The 19,006-nt window shown below is 47.0% G+C and overlaps 1 protein-coding gene across 6 annotated transcripts in view; it reads right to left on the reverse strand.

Moving 5' to 3' along the window:
• The window catches only part of SYK (spleen associated tyrosine kinase), a 124,940-nt gene that overhangs the window by 72,095 nt on the left and 33,839 nt on the right, over positions 1-19,006 (reverse strand). Inside the window, exon 1 of one of the 6 annotated variants that reach the window (XM_088838165.1) lies at positions 14,737-14,757. The exons of the other annotated variants lie outside the window; for them this stretch is intronic. The gene's annotated coding sequence lies outside the window, so the exon portion shown is untranslated. Of the gene's footprint in view, positions 1-14,736; positions 14,758-19,006 lie in introns of those variants that run through there. 6 annotated transcript variants of the gene reach the window in all.

Consider the following 19,006-nt stretch of genomic DNA (forward strand, 5'->3'; position numbering starts at 1 on the left):
CCACCATCAGGCTCAACGAAAACTGTTAAGTCTTCAAAAACAATATTGTAAGTGTTAATAAATATTTTTAATTTATATAAACCTTTAACCACTATCATTTTTAAAATTCATCAGTTTGCCACTAATACTTACATTGGTGCTGGCCCTCTGCTGTGCATCCCACATTGAAGTGAATGAATGTGACAAGACAGGAGACAGGCAGAAAGGCAGCCTGCCAGGCCCATCCTCCCGGCCCCAAGGGGGAGGCTCCTGAACGGCTCTCATGGAGCATGGCAGGCAGCCACAGCAGGCGGCACCTCTCTGGCTTCCCTGGGAGAGCAAAGCCTGGCTGCCCTTGGTGTGAGCAGTGCCTGGCCGAGTAGCCCTTTTCTGATGGTGTGATTTCCTGTGCTGGAGGTGACACGGGGCGAGGGCCTGACAAAGATGCGCTGGGCCGTTGCTATTGGTGGTGGCTTTGACAGCAGAGATGGCTTATTGCAAGGACAGCTTAAGGAAGATTCTTGGGCTCTTTAATTTGGGGGGTGAACAGCATCTGTGATGCTCTTCTCATGCCTTTTTCAGACAGCTCCCACCAGCACCCACCTGACACCTTCTCCATAACACAGGCTGTAGTGATGGGCGACGGTCACCTCTGCTGTAGCCACTGTGCCCAGAAGCTGCGTCCCCACCCTGCTGCTCTCAGCCCTGCATCTCAGACGGGAGCTCTCACTCACTTTGCTAAAGCGGCACAGACAGTGCCTTCCCCGCTGCGATGCTCCCCTCTCTGCCTGCACTCTCTCACAGGCACTGCTTAAATCTTCCATTTCCCGGGACCCCAGGGGAAATCTGTAACTCAAACCCTGTTTAACACCCACTAGGATAATATGCCGGAGAAGGCAATGGCACCCCACTCCAGTACTCTTGCCTGGAAAATCCCACGGACAGAGGAGCCTAGTGGGCTGCAGTCCATGGGGTCGCTGAGGGTCGGACATGACGGAGCGACTTCACTTTCACTTTTCACTTTCATGCATCGGAGAAGGAAATGGCAACCCACTCCAGTGTTCTTGCCTGGAGAATCCCAGGGACGGGGGAGCCTGGTGGGCTGCCGTCTATGGGGTCGTGCAGAGTCGGACACGACTGAAGTGACTTAGCAGCAGCAGCAGCAGGATAATATGCCTTCCAGGATAATAGGATAACACCACCTGGGGGAGGTGGTGCAGTGGGAAAGAATCCGTCTTCCAATGCAGAAGATGCAAGAGATGCGGGTTCTACCCCAGGGTCAGGAAGATCCCCTGAAGGAGAAAATGGCAACCAATTCCAGTCTTCTTGCCTGGGAAACTCCATGGAGAGAGTAGCCTGGTGGGCTACAGCCCAAGGGGCCACAAAGAGTCAAATACGACCGAGTGACTAAATAACAAGGGTAATATTCTCGACAGTGCCTAGAACTTGCTACCTGTTTTTTTATCTATTTCAACTTTCCCAGTTATTTTTTGCCATGTGTGAAACCACTTTATTCTAAAGTTCAAAAACTGAGAAGCGAAAAAGGCCATTGGTCTCCATGGACCAGGCCCTTCAACTCCTCCCAAACACCCCCAGCACCTCGGCTGGTGCACACTTGCACAGGTGGCTCTTGAGTAAGGTGAGGCTTCATGCTGTTGCCAGATGAGAGCCTCAAGACATTGCAGCACTGGGGAGAGTTGGATCGGGAGTTTGGGACTAGCGGATGCAAACTATTCTATGTAGAATGGATAAACCACAAGGCCCTATTGTATAGAACAGGGAACTCTATTCAATGTCCTGTAGTAAACTATAATGAAAAAGAAGATGAAAAAGAATGTGTATATAAGTATAGCTGAATCACTTTGCTGTATCAGTTCAGTCGCTCAGTCGTGTCTGACTCTTTGCGACCCCATGAATTACAGCACGCCAGGCCTCCCTGTCCATCACCAACTCCCGGAGTTCATGGGAAATAGATGGGGAAACAGTGGAAACAGTGTCAGACTTTACTTTTTGGGGTTCCAAAATCACTGTGGATGCTGATTGCAGCCATGAAATTAAAAGACGCTTACTCCTTGGAAGAAAAGTTATGACCAACCTAGATAGTATATTAAAAAGCAGAGACATTACTTTGCCAACCAAGGTCAGTCTAGTCAAGAATATGGTTTTTCCAGTGGTCATGCATGGATGTGAGAGTTGGACTGTGAAGAAAGCTGATCGCCGAAGAATTGATGCTTTTGAACTGTGGTGCTAGAGAAGACTCTTGAGAGTCCCTCGGACTGCAAGGAGATCCAACCAGTCCATTCTGAAGGAGATCAATCCTGGGTGTTCATTGGAAGGACTGATGCTAAAGCTGAAACTGCAATACTTTGGCCACCTCATGCGACGAGTTGACTCACTGGAAAAGACTCTGATGCTGGGAGGGATTGGGGGCAGGAGGAGAAGGGGACAACAGAGAATGAGATGGCTGGATGGCATCACTGACTCGATGGACATGAGTTTGAGTATACCTGAAGTTAATACGACATTGTAAATCAGCTACACTTTGAGTTAAAAGCAAAACCCCAAAACACCGCAGCACCACTGGCTCTTTGGGGCCTTTTTATGACACAGGTTCAAGGTGGATTTCACACTAAGAAAATGTTTTATAACATGAAATAATGTTTTGTGATTCCTGGGGTAGCCCATTCCCCTTCCCAGCTTAGTGTGCTCTCCAGAGGACATCTCCATGGTGACAACCTTTTAATATGTGGTAATTTGCTATTGAAGACAGATTCTTGTCTTGATCCTCCCACCAGAGTGCCAGCTCTGGGAGGTAAGAAGAGAAAGATTTTTGTTCACTGCCCTGGCCTGATGCCTGGAACAGCTCCTGGCATATGGCAGGTGGCCAAACTATTTGTTGACTAATAAGCATTGTGACGTTGTTGTTGCTCAGTTGCTAAGTCATGTTCGACTCTTTGTGACCCCATGGACTGTAGCCCATTAGGCTCCTCTGTATATGGGATTTCCCAAGCAAAAATACTGGAGTGAGTTGCCATTTCCTTTCCCAAGGGATCTTCCCAACCCAGGGATCAAATCCGTGTCTCCTGCATTGGCAGGTGGATTCTTTACTGCTGAGCCACCAGGGAAGCCCCAGGTATTATAATGGGAAGAACAAGTCTGACTCCATATTGGATCTATTTCTCTTTAACCTTTGTATTCTTTGCTTTGGCTTTGAGTAGTCTCTACAAGGATGCTGCCTATAGCATAAGTAAAAGTTGTGTCTGACTCTTTTTGACCCCATGGACTATACAGTCCATGGAATTCTCCAGGCTAGAATACTTGACTGGGTAACCATTCCCTTCTCCAAGGGATCTTCCCAACCCAGGGATTGAACCCAGGTCTCCCTCATTGCAGGCAGATTCTTTACCAGCTGAGCCACAAGGGAAGCCCAATAGCTTAAAGTACACATAATAACCCAGCTCTGGGAACCGTACCTCCCATGCCTGAGCATTAAGCTAAAATACCTTTGGTTAGCTCACAGGAAATATCCTGACCTGGTCAACCTGTGAATGACTGCAGGAAAGAAGAAATTAGCACATCCCCTGCAGAGTCTGACCGGAACCAGGAAATATTTGCAACAACTTAGCGCCAACTTCCTTTTATCTTCTCCCCTCCCCACTTTGCTCTAGAAAAGAAACTAGCATCCAGTCCCCGGCAAGATGGACACTACTCCACCATCTTCTCGGTCTGAATAAAGCTGCTATTCCTTGTCCCCACACCTCGTGCTCAACTTATTGGCCTGTGGTGTGGCGATCTCGGGCTTGGTAACTGTATGATTAAGTGACAGCAGCTTTCAAAATAATGTGTCCAGAGTAATCCAGTTTTGCTTTTAAAAGGTTGTATGTACGATATTATATTATTATATATATATTATATATAATAACACACAGCTAGAGACCACTCCAGTACTCTTGCCTGGAAAATCCCATGGACGGAAGAGCCTGGTGGGCTGCAGTCCATGGGGTTGTGAAGAGACTGAGCAACTTCACTTTCACTTTTCACTTTCATGCATTGGAGAAGGCAATGGCAACCCACTGCAGTGTTCTTGCCTGAAGAATCCCAGGGACGGCAGAGCCTGGTGGGCTGCCATCTATGAGGTTGCACAGAGTCGGATATGGCTAAAGCGACTTAGCAGCAGCAGCAGCAGCAGAGAGTGAGAAAGGAGAGAGGTCTGAGGGGACGGTGGGTTTGGAGGAAGGGCTGTGGCTGGTTTTACTGGCCTCTTTCGCATTTTCTGTCAAAGCGTCCACTGTGCCCCATCTTCTTCTGCCTACCATCCTCTGCCTGGCCTTTGCTCCATGCTCCATGAATCTGCTCTCACCAGTGTCATCAATCTTTACATGGCCAAACTCAAGGTCATTCTGAGGGCCCTGTCCTGCCTGATCGCCTGTTAGCAGTGGATGCTGCCCAGCATCCACACTTTAGGGGTCAGTCCCTCTGCTTGGCCAGCTCCTCCCCCATCCATGGCTCCTTCCTTTGCTTACTCTGCAGTCCAGTGTGGACTCTTCATCTGCGTTTTCTCCCTGCACATGGCCCCCATATGCCCATGGATCCCACATCCACCTCTCCTGGCTGAGCTTCTGAACTAAACTTTGCTTATCTGATGCTTCCACTGAAAATCTAAAGACAACTCAACCTTCAGGTGCCCAAAATGGGCTTTCAATTGCTCATGTATGGTCTCCCTGAGCCCCTTTTAATTGAGGAAATGACATTAACTCTAACCAGTTGCTCAGGACAAGACCCCAAAGACTTAAAGGATCCCTCCCTTTCACTCATCATGCATGTTTAACCCACTCACTTGTTGCTGTTGTTTAGTTGCTAAATCATGTCCAGCTCTTTTGAAACCCCATGGACTGCACCCTGCCAGGCTCCTCTGTCCATGGGATTCTCTATGCAAGAATACTAGAGTGGGTTGCCGTGCCCTCATCCAGGGATCTTCCCAACCCAGGGATGGAACCTGCGTCTCCCGCTTTGGCAGATTTTTTACCACTGAGCCAGCTGGGAAGCCCAATCTGCTAACTAGATGATCTTATTTGCAAAGTGGAAATAGAGACACATATACAGAGAACAAACATACGGATACAAAGGAGAAGAGAGAAGGCAAGATGAACTGGGAGACTGAGATTAACACATATATACCACAGTGTATAAAATAGATAAGTAATGAAAACCTATTGTAGAGCTCAGGGAACTCTACTCAGTGTTCTGTGGTGACCCAAACAGGGAGGAAATCCAAAAAAGAAGAGATGCATGTGTACGTATCATTGATTCACTCTGATGTACGGTAGAAACAAACACAACACTGTAAATCAACTATACTTCAGTAAAAATTAATTAAGAAAAAGAACATGTTTTCTTTCAGATGGGTCCAGCCCACCCAGTAATGTGTCCCCTTGGGAAACAGCTTCATTCAAAGACCAAAGGGGCTTCATCAAGGGCTGGGGACTCCATCAAGGACTCTTAAAGGACGTTGGACCAGCGGATCTCCAGGAAGCTCTCATCAGTTTTCCTCTAAAAGGTATCCCAAGTGATGGCTTCTCGTTGTTTCCCTTGACATTCCCTGGGTGGAGTGTTCATCAGCTGTCACTCATGTGAATGAAGTCTTACCTCGCTAGTTCCCCCTTCCACCCGACCCTCCTTCTGGTCCCCCGCCCCCAGCAGGCAGAAGCATCACCCTCTCTCAGACACATCCCAAACCCTCCTCCCCTGACCTTCAAAGCCTACTTGATTTGGCCCAAGCCCCCTCCTCCTCATGCCCATTTGCCCATCTCACTGTGCTCACCACATCCAACCACACCACCCTTCTTCCTGTCCTGGCCATGGCACCTTCCCCCCGCACCCGCCCACCCCCTCCCACCACTGGCTGGTTTCCTCCTTCTCAAGCCTGTGGTCTCGGCTCATGTCACCTCCTCAGAGGGGTGATGCTGATGGCCGAGGCTAAGGTGGCTTCAAGACCCCCTTTATCTTCATCTTCATCTCCTGAAAAGGTTTAAGCTCCGAGGCCTACAAACTGACCTGCAACCCCAACAGTTGACCTGCATCCCAAAGACTTAGGGGCTTCCCAGGTGCTCACAAAATACCTAATAAATGGAAATGTGCTGATCACTCCATTTTAGAGTTTCCACAGTGAATACACATTGCTTTAGTAATATGAACTCTCACTGTGCAGCTGCTGCTCTGCCCAGGTGGAGAGCATGGTGCCAGAGCGAGAGAACCTTGGAAAACACGTGTCCAACCTCTTTCAAGATCCACACAATTCCATTTTGCCCAAGACCCTCTTAATGGTGTAGCGGGCTTTGTGCCACCACCGCAGAGATCTAAACACACAAATGCACAGGTCCCTCTGGAGCTGCTGTCAGTGGCCCATAGATGTGGCCCTGGCTGGCCTCAGTTCCTGGTATCCATACTGGGCTACTGACAAGTGAAAAGTTGCCTTATCGCATGTGATCAAAGCACGTCTTCCACGCTCTATTTACATACTAAGAAGGCTGCATGTGCCCAACTTACACCCTTTTGATTGGTATCACCCATTTCCATCTGTCACCTCTCATCACATCAGCACCATGCTTCTCAACCTCATACACTTGACATCTGGGCCAGATCATTCTCTGCCCTGGAGCTTCTTATCAACTATGGGCCATGTAGCATCAATCCTGGCCTCCACCAGTAATGCCAACAGCTGTTCCCCCATCCCCCAGTCATGAAAACCATCTCTAGACACTGCCAAAAATTCCCTGGACACAGTCCCCAGATATCCCCTGACTGGAAGTCATTGTGTTAATCATTAGGTCTGCCCACAAATCTGTGTGTTCCTTCCATTGCTAGAGCATCTTCACCAATAAATTAGATAAATGAATATCCCACTCTCTCATTTATTACCATGATCACTCTGAGCACAGGACAAGGAGGGGTGGAAAGGAACAGAGTCCTGTGGAGGTAAGTGTGCCTTGACTCCGAAGGCAGCAGAGTCAGGGGTGCAGAGCAGAGCCCGAGTGCCATACAGGCTGGCATCCCATCCCAGTTCCTGATTCCCAGACACATTAGAGCCACAGTTCTGTACCCATGAAAGTGGTGGCTGTAGCTCTAAAGTCACCATAACTCACTACAGTCACAATGGATGTTGTGGGGGCTGACCATGGCAACTGGGACTGCATGAATGCAGGCTCTGCATAAAAAGCAAAAGGAATGGTTGATGGCAGGATGGTAAAGGGGGAAGTATGGTCAGCCCACACTTGAAAGGGGTGTGTGTATGTGAGTACGTATCTGTGTGTATGTGCATGTGTGCACACCACCCGCAACAGACATCCTCACACAAGGATGATGGAAACTCAAATGAACCACGATGATTCCTTACTTTAAACCCTGCCTCATCAGGTAAGGCTTCATCCTGCATTCAACGCTCTCTGAGGAGTTATCTCTAGAATAGAGCCTGTTTCATCACTGGGCTTTGATTCTGGCTGCCTCACCCAAGGAGCCCCATCAGCAGCCCCCCTTGAGCCTACAGAAATGAATTCCTGGGACAGAGGATGAACCCCTTGAATCCGACAAGCATCCTCATGACTTCCTTGTTCCATTTAAGCAGCACTGTGTTCTTCTGCACTTCCCCTTCCAACTAGCCTCTCAGAGTCCATTTTCCCCAGTCCCAGGGCCAAGGTTGCCTGCACAACCTTTGCCCTTTATGAAGTATTTAGCTTGGAAACTATCACTTGTGTAGTTCTAGCTTATCATACAGCAGTTTCATAGATTAAGAGGAATAATCCATGCTTGCCATCATAAACACAATGTCTCATATAAGATTAGCAAAATGAAAAGAAAAAGTCATGCTTCTGGGGGCAGCCTGCGTGCAAGGTTAGGAACAGCTGTTCACACCCAGGATAGCAGCTACAAAAGCTGTTTGGAACCTACGACTCAGGTGGAAGGAAATTTTGTCCCTAGCAGAGAACAACCAGAGTGAATTCAGCATGAGAAAGGAGGGGTGGAATCTGCATGCCCACCCACCTTGGCTTTTAAAACCTATTTTTTCCTTGTCTGCATCTTGAAAGCCATTAGAATAGATATTTCATAAGGATCAGTGTGTTTACTGTATTGTTTCCTGCTGCCTAGAACAGAAAGTGTTAGTCACTCAGTTGTGTCTGACTCTTTGTGACCCCATGGACTGAAGCCCACCAGGATCCTTTGTCCATGGAATTCTCCATATAAGAATACTACAGTGGGTTTGTGTGCCCTTCTCCAGGGATCTTTCCAACACAGGAATCAAACCTGAGTCTTCCATATTGCAGGCAGATTCTTTACCGTCTGAGGCACCAGGGAAGCCCTGTCCAGAACAGAGGTACCCCTAAAAATGGGCCTCCACCCTGCAAAGCTTGGTGGAGAATTAGAATGTATACATGGCAGCCAGTCTCCATGATGGCTCCACAGATCCTTTCCAGCCCTCCTACCCTGACTGAGGGCTGACTGCACAGTGATAATGTGTGATGCCTGAGGCTAGTCTATAAAGGCCTTTACAATTTTCCCCTGTCTCTGGATCACTCACCCTGGGGAAAAAGAAGTGAAAATGTTAGTCGCTCAGTCGTATCTGACTCTTTGGAACCCCATGGACTAGATAGAGCCTGCCAGGCTCCTCCGTCCATGGAATTCTCCAGGCAAAAATATTTGAGTGGGTTGCCACTCCCTTCTCCAGGGGATCTTCCTGACCTAGGGATTGAACCCACACAGATTCTTTACCATCTGAACCACCAGGGAAGTCCCAATCTGGGGAAAGCCAGATACCAAGTCATGAGGATGCTCAAGCAGCTCTTTGGGGAACCGAGACCTCCAGCCAACAGCCAGCATGGACTTGCCAGGAGGAAAGCCACCTCAGAAGAGGGTCCGCAGGCCCCGATGGGCTTTCAGACAATGCAGCACTTGTGACTGCAGCCTCACAGGCGACCTTGAGCCAGGCCAGGCCACCTCAAACCCTGACCCACAGACACTGTGAGGGGTACAACATCAGTGCTATCTTAAGCTACTAAGCTGAGGGAAATCTGTTGTAGAAAAACAGATAACTAATACAGCACGTGGAATAGGGTCAGATGAGAGGAACAAAGCAGCTTCATAAACACTTGAATGACCTGTTGACAAACAAGGCCCCCAGATCTTGGACTGAGTGAGGGAAGTACCTAGAGGCTAAGTTCTTGCAGAGTCAGAATAAAACTTCCAGGTATTGAGGATGGAAGAGATGAACCCCCAAGGCCAGGAGGGAGGCAAGTGAGGTACACGTACTGAGCGAGTGCCCCTAGGAACTGCCACCTCAGTCTGTCTTCCCCTATCCCCACTTCTACACACTGAAGACCATCAGAGGCACTGACCCCAAGCCCTGCAAAGGCCATGGTATCCAAGCCTGGAAACTGGGATCAGAGGCAGACCCCAAAGTTCAGAGTAAGTTACTGTCTCTAACAACACTGTAATCACCCACTTTCATAGCATGCTTTCCTTCCCTTCCTCCTCCTCTCTCTGTCATGTCAACACTGCTACCCTTGGCTCTATTCTCTTTTCATCCAATGCATGAAACAAACCATAGTTGGCTGTCGTTATTTATGACTAGTTATGTTCTATGGTGGTGCTAGTGGTAAAGAACCCGCCTGCCAATGCACGAAACATAAGAGATGCGAGTTCGATCCCTGGGTTGGGAAGATTCTCTGGAGAAGGGAATGGCCACCCATTCCCGTATTCTTGCCTGGAGAATCCCATGCGCAGAGGAGACTGGCAGGCTACAGTCCATAGAGTGGAAAAGAGTCAGACATGACTGAAGCAACTTAGCGTGCATATGTATGTTCTATATAGGTTCTGTGAACAATGAATTTTCAAATGCTGAACTATTGTTCCTAGAGAAAGATTGGGTTGGGTTCTTTTGAGCCTCTGACCCATGATATTTTTGTCAACAGATCAATATATAATTTTATGTGTGTTCCTGTTTAAAGAAACTCATTTCATATATATCATTGACATCAACAGCTCACTCATGGCCAACAACACTATAACTTATGCCTGAGGGAAGCTTATCTAGTTTGTGTTTTCTCCATAAGTCACTTCACAGCCTTCTTGCCCTTAGAAACACCAGACAGCACTTCAGCACTATGCTTGGAGCCCTTTCAAACAACAACGACAACACACAAAAATATGCAAAAAATCATGGCACTAAAGAGACCATGGAAAGGATACTTGTTTGCAGGATGAGCTGAGACAAGAGGACAGAGTGACTCTTCATTCAACCTCAGCTGCGAACGACTTAAGTGACTCACATTTTTCACTGTCCTGTGCATGCAGACAGATGACCACAAAAGTGAGGTGAATATTGATGTGGGGTTTGCAGATCTATTTTAGTAAGAAGGTGAATTTGTAAAAATGGAATCCATGAATAATGAGGATCGGCTATGTGTAACTCTCCTCCACTCTCTCCCACTTGCCCCGAAGAGCCTCCACTTCATGAGCAGAAACACAATGATGCCTTGGTAAAGGGATTTGCTTGTAGGTCAGTGGTAAAGAATCTGCATGCAATGTGGCAGACACAGGTTTGATCCCTGGTCAGGGAGATCCCCTGGGGTAGGAAATGGCAACTCGTTCCAATATTCTTGCCTAGGAAATCACATGGACAGAGGAGCCTGGTGGGTTACAGTTCATGGGATCACAAGAGTGAGATACGACTTAGGGCATAAACAATAGCAACATAGGATTGTGTACTTAAATGTATTATTCTTGTTTTCTAAATCTGTGTTCATGTAAGTGCTTTTAAACTTGGTGTAGAACTAGAAGAGGTAGCCTATGTCTTTGTAATTAAAAAATAATAATTTTATTTTTTAGAGTGTGGAATATTTTTATTGATCATAATGTCTATCTTAATCGTAGATTCCATAAAAATCCCAGTATTTTAATGCTAAAACTTTCAGCTACAAAATGATCATTTGCTTATTTGTATATATTTTTTCTTTTTTCCCTCATATTTTTAAAATTTTTTATTATATATTTTAGTATTGTTGATGAACAATATTATATTAGCTTCAGGTGTGCAGCAAAGTAAATTAGTTATACATATACACGTGTCAGTTCTTTTTTAAAAACCCCATCTGCCCTGGTTATCACCAGCCCTGAACTGCGCTTCAAGGCTTTTCTTAAGACCCATCAAACCATGGCTACTGCAGGTGCTGCCCCTGACTAAGCATTCAGCCCTTTCTACTTCCTGTGGAGAACGTTCCAACAGCACTTAGCACATTAAAGGGAGGCTGATTTCTCATCATAGGTTCAGTTTCCCCTTATAATATGGACAGAGGTGACAGTAGCAAAAGTAAATGGTACTCTGGGGGAACACCATGTGGGGACAATTTCTGTCATAGCCCTACCATGTAGGGGAACAAAATCAGGAAGATGGAAAAAGATATCTTGCTCAAAGCCACACAGGCACCTCAATGCAAAGCAACCTGATAAAATTTGCCTGGGAATTCCCTCTGCAGCTTCAAGCTGAGAAAATTAAGTACTTGGACTTGGGTAAAAGACAAAACCGCATCTGTAGGTTTGATTAATTTTCAAAAGTAAGAGGACAGAGCTTGGCCCGGGGAGGGGAGAAGAGTTCTTCCTGGGCCAGTCAGATTCTGGCTGATGAGATGAGAAATGACCAGGCAAAGGGAGATGCAGGGGGACCATCCCAAACAACACCATCAGATGACTGCCCTCCATCAGTCTGCAAAGGACCCTGGGTGCTGCCCTCTGCAATAGTGTTTGGCTGCGATAAAAAACAAACAAACAAACAACAACAACAGGCGAACAGACCTGCGGCTGCAACATGGAGAAACAGAACCCAAGTCCCCAGCCTGAGTTGGCCCCATATCCGTCCAGTTTCCTGAGTGATACCAGCTGGCCTTCTGGGAGGCCACCCTGCAGGGCTGTCCCCAGGCCCTCTGAGGCCTGCTGGGTTGGTCACACTGCCTCAGACCGGGTCTCCCAAGGCAGCGGCATACTTCACAACTTCTGCGGAGTGGTCCCTGTTCTGCATTTGTGGTAAAGCACAGAGATTCTTAGATACAGAGACACACATTTAAGAAACAGAAAGTAAGTCTGAGCCTGGAGAGACATGCTGTTACACTGATATTTAGAAGAGATGAGATGTTCCAAATCTTGAAAATGTTATCCAGACCTCCAAAACCAAGTTATTTTGCCTTGCCTTCAAAACCCCGAAGGTGCTGAAAATGCATCAGGGAGATACTGATGTATCTCAGCCACCATCTGGATTTTCAGGCTCCACAAAGATGTTCAAGAACTTCTTTACTATATCCACCCAATATTCCCTCGACATGATTAGCACAAATCACAGCTACAATGCCTACAGAAATGTTAACACTTAACATAAACCTTAACTCTCAATATATTCGGTTACAAATAAGCAACCAGCCCACCATTGTGAATTTAATTTTAAAATATGAATCATTTATTCATTCAGGATGTTTGTTGGGCATCTTCTATGTGCAATTCATTTTGTTAAGGATCCTATAGAATAGGAAGGGGACTTCCCTGCCTCCAGACAATGAGCAAGTCGAAGTGGCTCATGGGTGGTTGGAATTTCTCCAGGGGCCCTGCTTCCATCCCCAGGACTGTGAAGACCCAGATTCTCTACTGTCTATACATACCTCTCCTCGCTTCCCAGTGTAACTGGCCAGAGCCACTGCAGATGTAACTTCTTGGTGGAAATTCACCACTCTGTGTACTTGAGGCTCAGCGCTGGAACTGGGGCTCCTGACCCAGCTCAGGCCCAGAGATACAGCGTACAGAAGGCAAATCTGGATTTTAAATAACTTCCTGGCAATTTTCCAGCACTTTCCTATTTGAGAACCTCTGCCATAATCCACGGAGAAGGCAATGGCAAGCCACTCCAGTACTCTTGCCTAGAAAATCCCATGGATGGAGGAGCCTGGTAGGCTGCAGTCCGTGGGGTAGCTAAGGGTCGGACACGACTGAGCGACTTCACTTTCACTTTTCACTTTCACACATTGGAGAAGGAAATGGCAGCCCGCTCCGGTGTTCTTGCCTGGAGAATCCCAGGGACAGGGGAGCCTGGTGGGCTTCCGTCTATGGGGTCACAGAGAGTTGGACACGACTGAAGTGACTTAGCAGCAGCAGCAGCAGCCATAATCCAATATTTCATTCCCCAAGTGGGGCTGGTAGAGAGAAAAGGGAATTGAGCTGTCTCCCTCCAGGATGTAGGGAAGAAGGGAGTCTGGAGATGGGGTGAAACTGGGCTATCTGCTGCCACAGCAGGGAAGGGAACCAGGGAAGAAGATTAAAGTCCCCCGCACTGTGCCTGCTGACCTCAAGGCAGGAAAATCCAGCTCCAACTCCCTTAGGGAGGGAAGGTTATCCAGACTCTGCTGGGGCACTGGGTCAGAGGCATGCTCGCCATGAAGCTGGATTTATGCACAAGGACTCAGTTACTAAAAGTGAGCTAGACTTAGTGAAGAATCAGTGAGCACAGGAACGCATCCATGTGGTCGCTAGTGATGACCTCTCAAGTTCTCTTGGGGTTGTTGACCGTGGGCTGAAGCCTGGGTCAACCCAGAGTGGTTCCTAGGACATCTCCCCACCTCCACCCACCACCATGAACTTCACTCAACCATTGTGTCCTGAAAACCACCTTGTCACCCACTCTGCTGTGGGGAAATTTAAAAACAACAGATAAAGTTATAGATGAGAGAATTCACATTGTTGGTGGCTGATATCCCTCACTGCCCTTCTTTTCCTTTGGGCATATCCCACAGGAAATTTGAACAGGCAGCAAAATTACTGAGTTTTCTCTGGTCCTGATCCAGATGATCCTCCAAGACCCCTTCCCACTTAGAGAACGTCTGGACCTGTCGGCAAAGCCATGGTCACCTCACAGTGACTTGGCCTCTCCTGTCCCCTCTAGCAGTGCCTGGAGAAGGTTTTTAGCTTCTGAGCACTATTTTACTTTCCTGTACCCCCGCCTCATCCACACTATATTCACAGGGACCTGCAGCTGCTGGAGAAACCACACCACATTTAAATCAAGGGCACAGTGGTAAAGAATTCACTTGCCAATGCAGGAGACTCAAGAGACACGGGTTCAATCCCTGGGTCAGGAAGATCCCCTGGAGGAGGAAATAGCAACCCACTCCAGTATTCTTGCTTGGAAAATCCCATGGACAGAGGAGCCTGGAGGGCTACAGTCCGTGGGGTTGCAAAGATTCAGACATGACTCAGCACACACACATACACACAAAAATGAAAGGATTACAACTACTAAAAGTTTTACTAGGTATCCATGAAAAATTGCCATCACTTTTTTCTGGTCAGTGAAAGAATAATTATGGGTGATTCATGAAGGCAAAATACTATAGAAACTTATGATGGTATCCTTAGGTTTCATAAGCCTGTGACATAAATATATCCAGTGCTTACATAGCTGGCAAAGGGGTCTAAGAAAGAGACAGAGATGGTCTGACTACACAGTAACTATAGGCAAGAAGTAGGATGGCAAAGACCTGAGTCCCGCTCTTCTGGGCATGCGTTCAGCGGGAGAAAACTGCCTGCACAGGGCAGAGAACACACAACACATGAGCACAGACATGAACTCCCTGAAACACGAGTGCACTACCCTTCCCGTGGGCAGTCACAGAGGGGAGAGCTCCAAGGTCACTGCTCTGGATTTACTTGATTCCCACACATCTGACCTACCTTCCTTTTCTGGATTCAAGTGCAGGTCTGTGGTTAGAAGCCCAGGACAGCATGGAGTGTGGGAAATGAAAAAGCCCAAGACAGAGCGGAGTATTTAAAGGGAGAACAGCAGATGTGGAGAGAAAGCAGAAGACAAGCCTTACCAACTGGAGGACTTCCTGTCTGCGCTGTGTCTGCAATTAGGGAAGTGGGCCTTCTCCTCCCATTTCAGGGAACCAGCCAGAAAGCAGAAGTGCAGATCCCCACGCAACTGGACTCGTTCACTTGCACGTACAAATGGACAGCCCAGGGACATGGAACCCACCAGAACAGAGTGTACCAATGGCTGAGCCAGTCAGGAAATTCACTCTCCCAAGAGTTCTTACTGAAGGAACTGTGTCCTGAAGTGCTAGGTGTGTGTTTGTGTTCGTCACTCAGTCGTGTCTGACTCTTTGTGACCTCAAGGGCTGTAGCTCACCAGGCTCATCTGTCCATGGGGATTCTCCAGGCAAGAATACTGGAATAGATGCTGCTGCTGCTGCTTAGTCACTTCAGTCGTGTCCAACTCTGTGTGACCCTATGGAGGCAGCTTGCCAGGCTCTTCTGTCCATGGGATTCTCCAGGCAAGGGTACTAGAATGGGTTGCCATGCCCTCCTTTAGGGGATTCTCCAGACCCAGGGACTGAAGCTGGGTCTGCTGTATTACAGGCAGATTCTTTATGCTGAGCCCCCAGGGAAGCCCACTAGGGTGGATAGCTAGTCCCTTATCCAGGGGATCTGCCTAACTCAGGGATTAAACCTGGGCCTCCTGCATTGCAGGAAGATTCTTCACCATCTGAGCCACCAGGGGAGCCCAAAAGTGCTAGCTGGAGTATACCAAAGTCATCTTGGTTATTTTATACTTTAAACAGCCCTTGCATGAATGCATATGTGATAAGTCACTTCAGTCATGTCTGACTCTTTGAGACCCTATGGACTGTAGCCCGCCAGGCTCCTCTGTCCATGTGATTCTCCAGGCAAGAATGCTGGAGTGGGTTGCCATGCTCTCCTGCAGGGTATCTTACCAACCCAGGAATCAAACCTGAAATTCTTAGGTCTCTTGCATTGGCAGGCAGGTTCTTTACCAGTAGCGCTACCTGGGAAATCCCTTAAACAGCCCTAAGAGTACGTCAAGGTTGTATATTGTCACCCTGCTTATTTAACTTATATGCAGAGTACATCATGAGCAACGCTGGGCTGGAAGAAGCAGAAGCTGGAATCAAGATTACTGGGAGAAATAGCAATAACCTCAGATATGCAGATGACACCACCCTTATGGCAGAAAGTGAAGAGGAACTCAAAAGCCTCTTGATGAAAGTGAAAGAGGAGAGTGAAAAAGTTGGCTTGAAGCTCAACATTCAGAAAACAAAGATCATGGCATCTGGTCCCATCATTTCATGGGAGATAGATGGGGAAACAGTGGAAACAGTGTCAGACTTTATTTTTTGGGGCTCCAAAATCACTGCAGATGCTGATTGCAGTCATGAAATTAAAAGACACTTACTCCTTGGAAGGAAAGTTATGACCAACCTAGATAGCATATTAAAAAGCAGAGACATTACTCTGCCAACCAAGGTCTGTCTAGTCAAGGCTATGGTTTTTCCAGTGGTCATGTATGGATGTGAGAGTTGGACTGCGAAGAAAGCTGATCGCTGAAGAATTGATTGCTTTTGAACCGTGGTGTTGGAGAAGACTCTTGAGAGTCCCTTGGACTGCAAAGAGACCAACCAGTCCATTCTAAAGGAGATCAGTGGTGTTGGAGAAGACTCTTGAGAGCCCCTTGGACTGCAAAGGGATCCAACCAGTCCATTCTAAAGGAGATCAGTCCTGGGTGTTCACTGGAAGGACTGATGCTAAAGCTGAAACTCCAATACTTTGGCCACCTCATGCGAAGAGTTGACTCACTGGAAAAGACTCTGATGCTGGGAAGGATTGGGGGCAGGAAGAGAAGGGGACGACAGAGAATGAGATGGCTGGATAGCATCACCGACTCAATGGACATGAGTTTGAGTGAACTCCGGGAGTTGGTGATGGACAGGGAGGCGTGCTGTGATTCATGGGGTTGCAAAGAGTTGGACATGACTGAGTGACTGAACTGAACTGAACTGAAGACATTATAAATATCTAATTCCACCTGAACTCTGGATCAAATAAGAGAGAAATCCTAGGAAAGGACTTATCAGCGACCTCAGGATGCTAATTCCTATCTGGAGACTGGAGAGGTGAGCAGATATGGTCTTTACAGCAGGAAGGCCAGAGTTCAGGGTCAGAGTACCTGTGCCAGCCATGTCTGACTCTGCTCTCAGACCTCCTGGCAGACAGCCACATGTAGTACCAGCAGAAGACACAACTTCACAAAGGGCCTTTTGTGAGGTCCTTCAAGTTGAGACAGGAGGTGCTTTCCAAGATCTACTAAACATCCACACACTCTGCAGGAAGCACAAATTTGAATGTCTCACTCCAGGCTCTGCCATTCCCTTCACCTGGACAAACAGCTGGGAGGAGCCTAGCCAGGCTTCACCCAGAAACAGGTGAGGAAATATCCTTGGAAAGGAAGACGGAGAAACACTGTCTCCAGACACTTGAAGCTGGAAGGAGTTCAGTGGGTGGTTTACTTGAGTGAGGCCAGGGCAATCACAAGGATGTGTTCAGAAAAGTAACAGTAGCCGATCTGTATCTAAAGCTAGCAAAAATGATAGCTCAATGAAAAAAGTATTACCATTTTACAAGTGATAAACCCAAGGCACAAACAGGCTTAGTGCTGACATCTGATGACTGTGAGATGGATGATGACAAGCATGGCAACCAGAAGCAGCTCCCTTGCAGGGCGTTGGCTGACCTGCACAATACCCCTAAAGGTAGTGGCTGCTGTAATCCCCAACTCACACATCTGGGTATTGGGCTCTGAAAAGTCAGTTACTTCTCAAAAAATGCACAGGTATTAGTGGGAGAACCAGTGTGGGAAGCCAGGTCTTCTCTTAGCTACTGCCTTTAGGCCCTCGGCTGAATGTGAAAAGATGCTTCTATCAGCACATCCAAATGCAAGCTCAGGGCTTTGCAACACCAGCATCCCCAGGAACTTGCAAAAATTTTGGCTTCAGAACTTCATCCATGTAACTGCTGAGGACAAAAACTAAGCCCTCTCAGACAGTTCTCTCCCTCCCTCATTCCTGAAAATAATGCATCACCAATCTCATGCATCTTATCTTCTAACCTTCCAAACACGTCCACTCTTCAAACAAAACCTGATCACACCACTTTTCTGCTAAAGATTCATCACTGTCTGTTCTCTGATCTCAGGATGAACACCAATTTCTTAGCACCCACATCAGTTACCCTCAGATCTCACTACCCTGGGCTTTCTCTGTACAGCATCCTGGATGTGCTCAGACCATCCACCTCCCCTCAAGGTACCGTGTGCCTTTCTGTTGTAATACTGACCGCAATTCTGACTTAATTTTAATTTACCTTTACTTAGATGTGTGTGATTATTTGATGAATTCCTATCTTGAAAAATGCAGGCTGAGATATCTGTTCATCCCTCTCTCTCTTTTTCACTTTTTAAATGAACTTTTAATTTTATGATATATTTAAATTTACAGAAAAGTTGCAAAGATTGTACAGGGAGCTTTCCTATACCCCTACATCCAGCTTCCCTTATTATTAACATCTTACATGATTATGGCACATTTCTCACCATTAGTGAACCAACAGTGACAAATTATTATATTACACTTAATTATTTTCTTTGGGTTTCCTTAGTCTTTACCTACTGTCCTTTTTTTTACGGTTCCAGGAACCCAGCCAATATATCATATTATACTTAGTTGTTATACCTCCTGAGGCAATTGCTTGGCTACAACATGCTCTCAGACTTCCCTTGTTTTTGATAATCTTGACAGTTTTGAGAAGTACTGGTCAAGTGGTTTGCAGAATGTGCTTCAACTGAGGTTTATCTGATGTTTTTCTCATGGTTACACTGGGGCTTATGTGTTTCGGGGAGGAAGAACACAGAGGTAAGGTGCGTACTATCAACATGATTTGCCACCACTGATGTTAATCTTTGATCTTTGGCAGAGGTGGTGGTTATCAGGTTTCTCTATTGTAATGTTGCTCTCCCACCCCAGCCCCTTTCCATATCACCCTCCTTGGAAGGAAAATTTCTGCATGACCTGCACTTAAGGACAGCTGAGATACCTCCTTGAGGGGAGAGTGTCTATATCAGTTGTTTGAAATTCTCCTGCAGGGTAGA

The sequence above is a fragment of the Moschus berezovskii genome, chromosome 7 (assembly GCF_049115385.1).
Source record: "Moschus berezovskii isolate FMDL1 chromosome 7, NW_MosBer_1.0, whole genome shotgun sequence".
NCBI lineage: Eukaryota > Metazoa > Chordata > Mammalia > Artiodactyla > Moschidae > Moschus > Moschus berezovskii.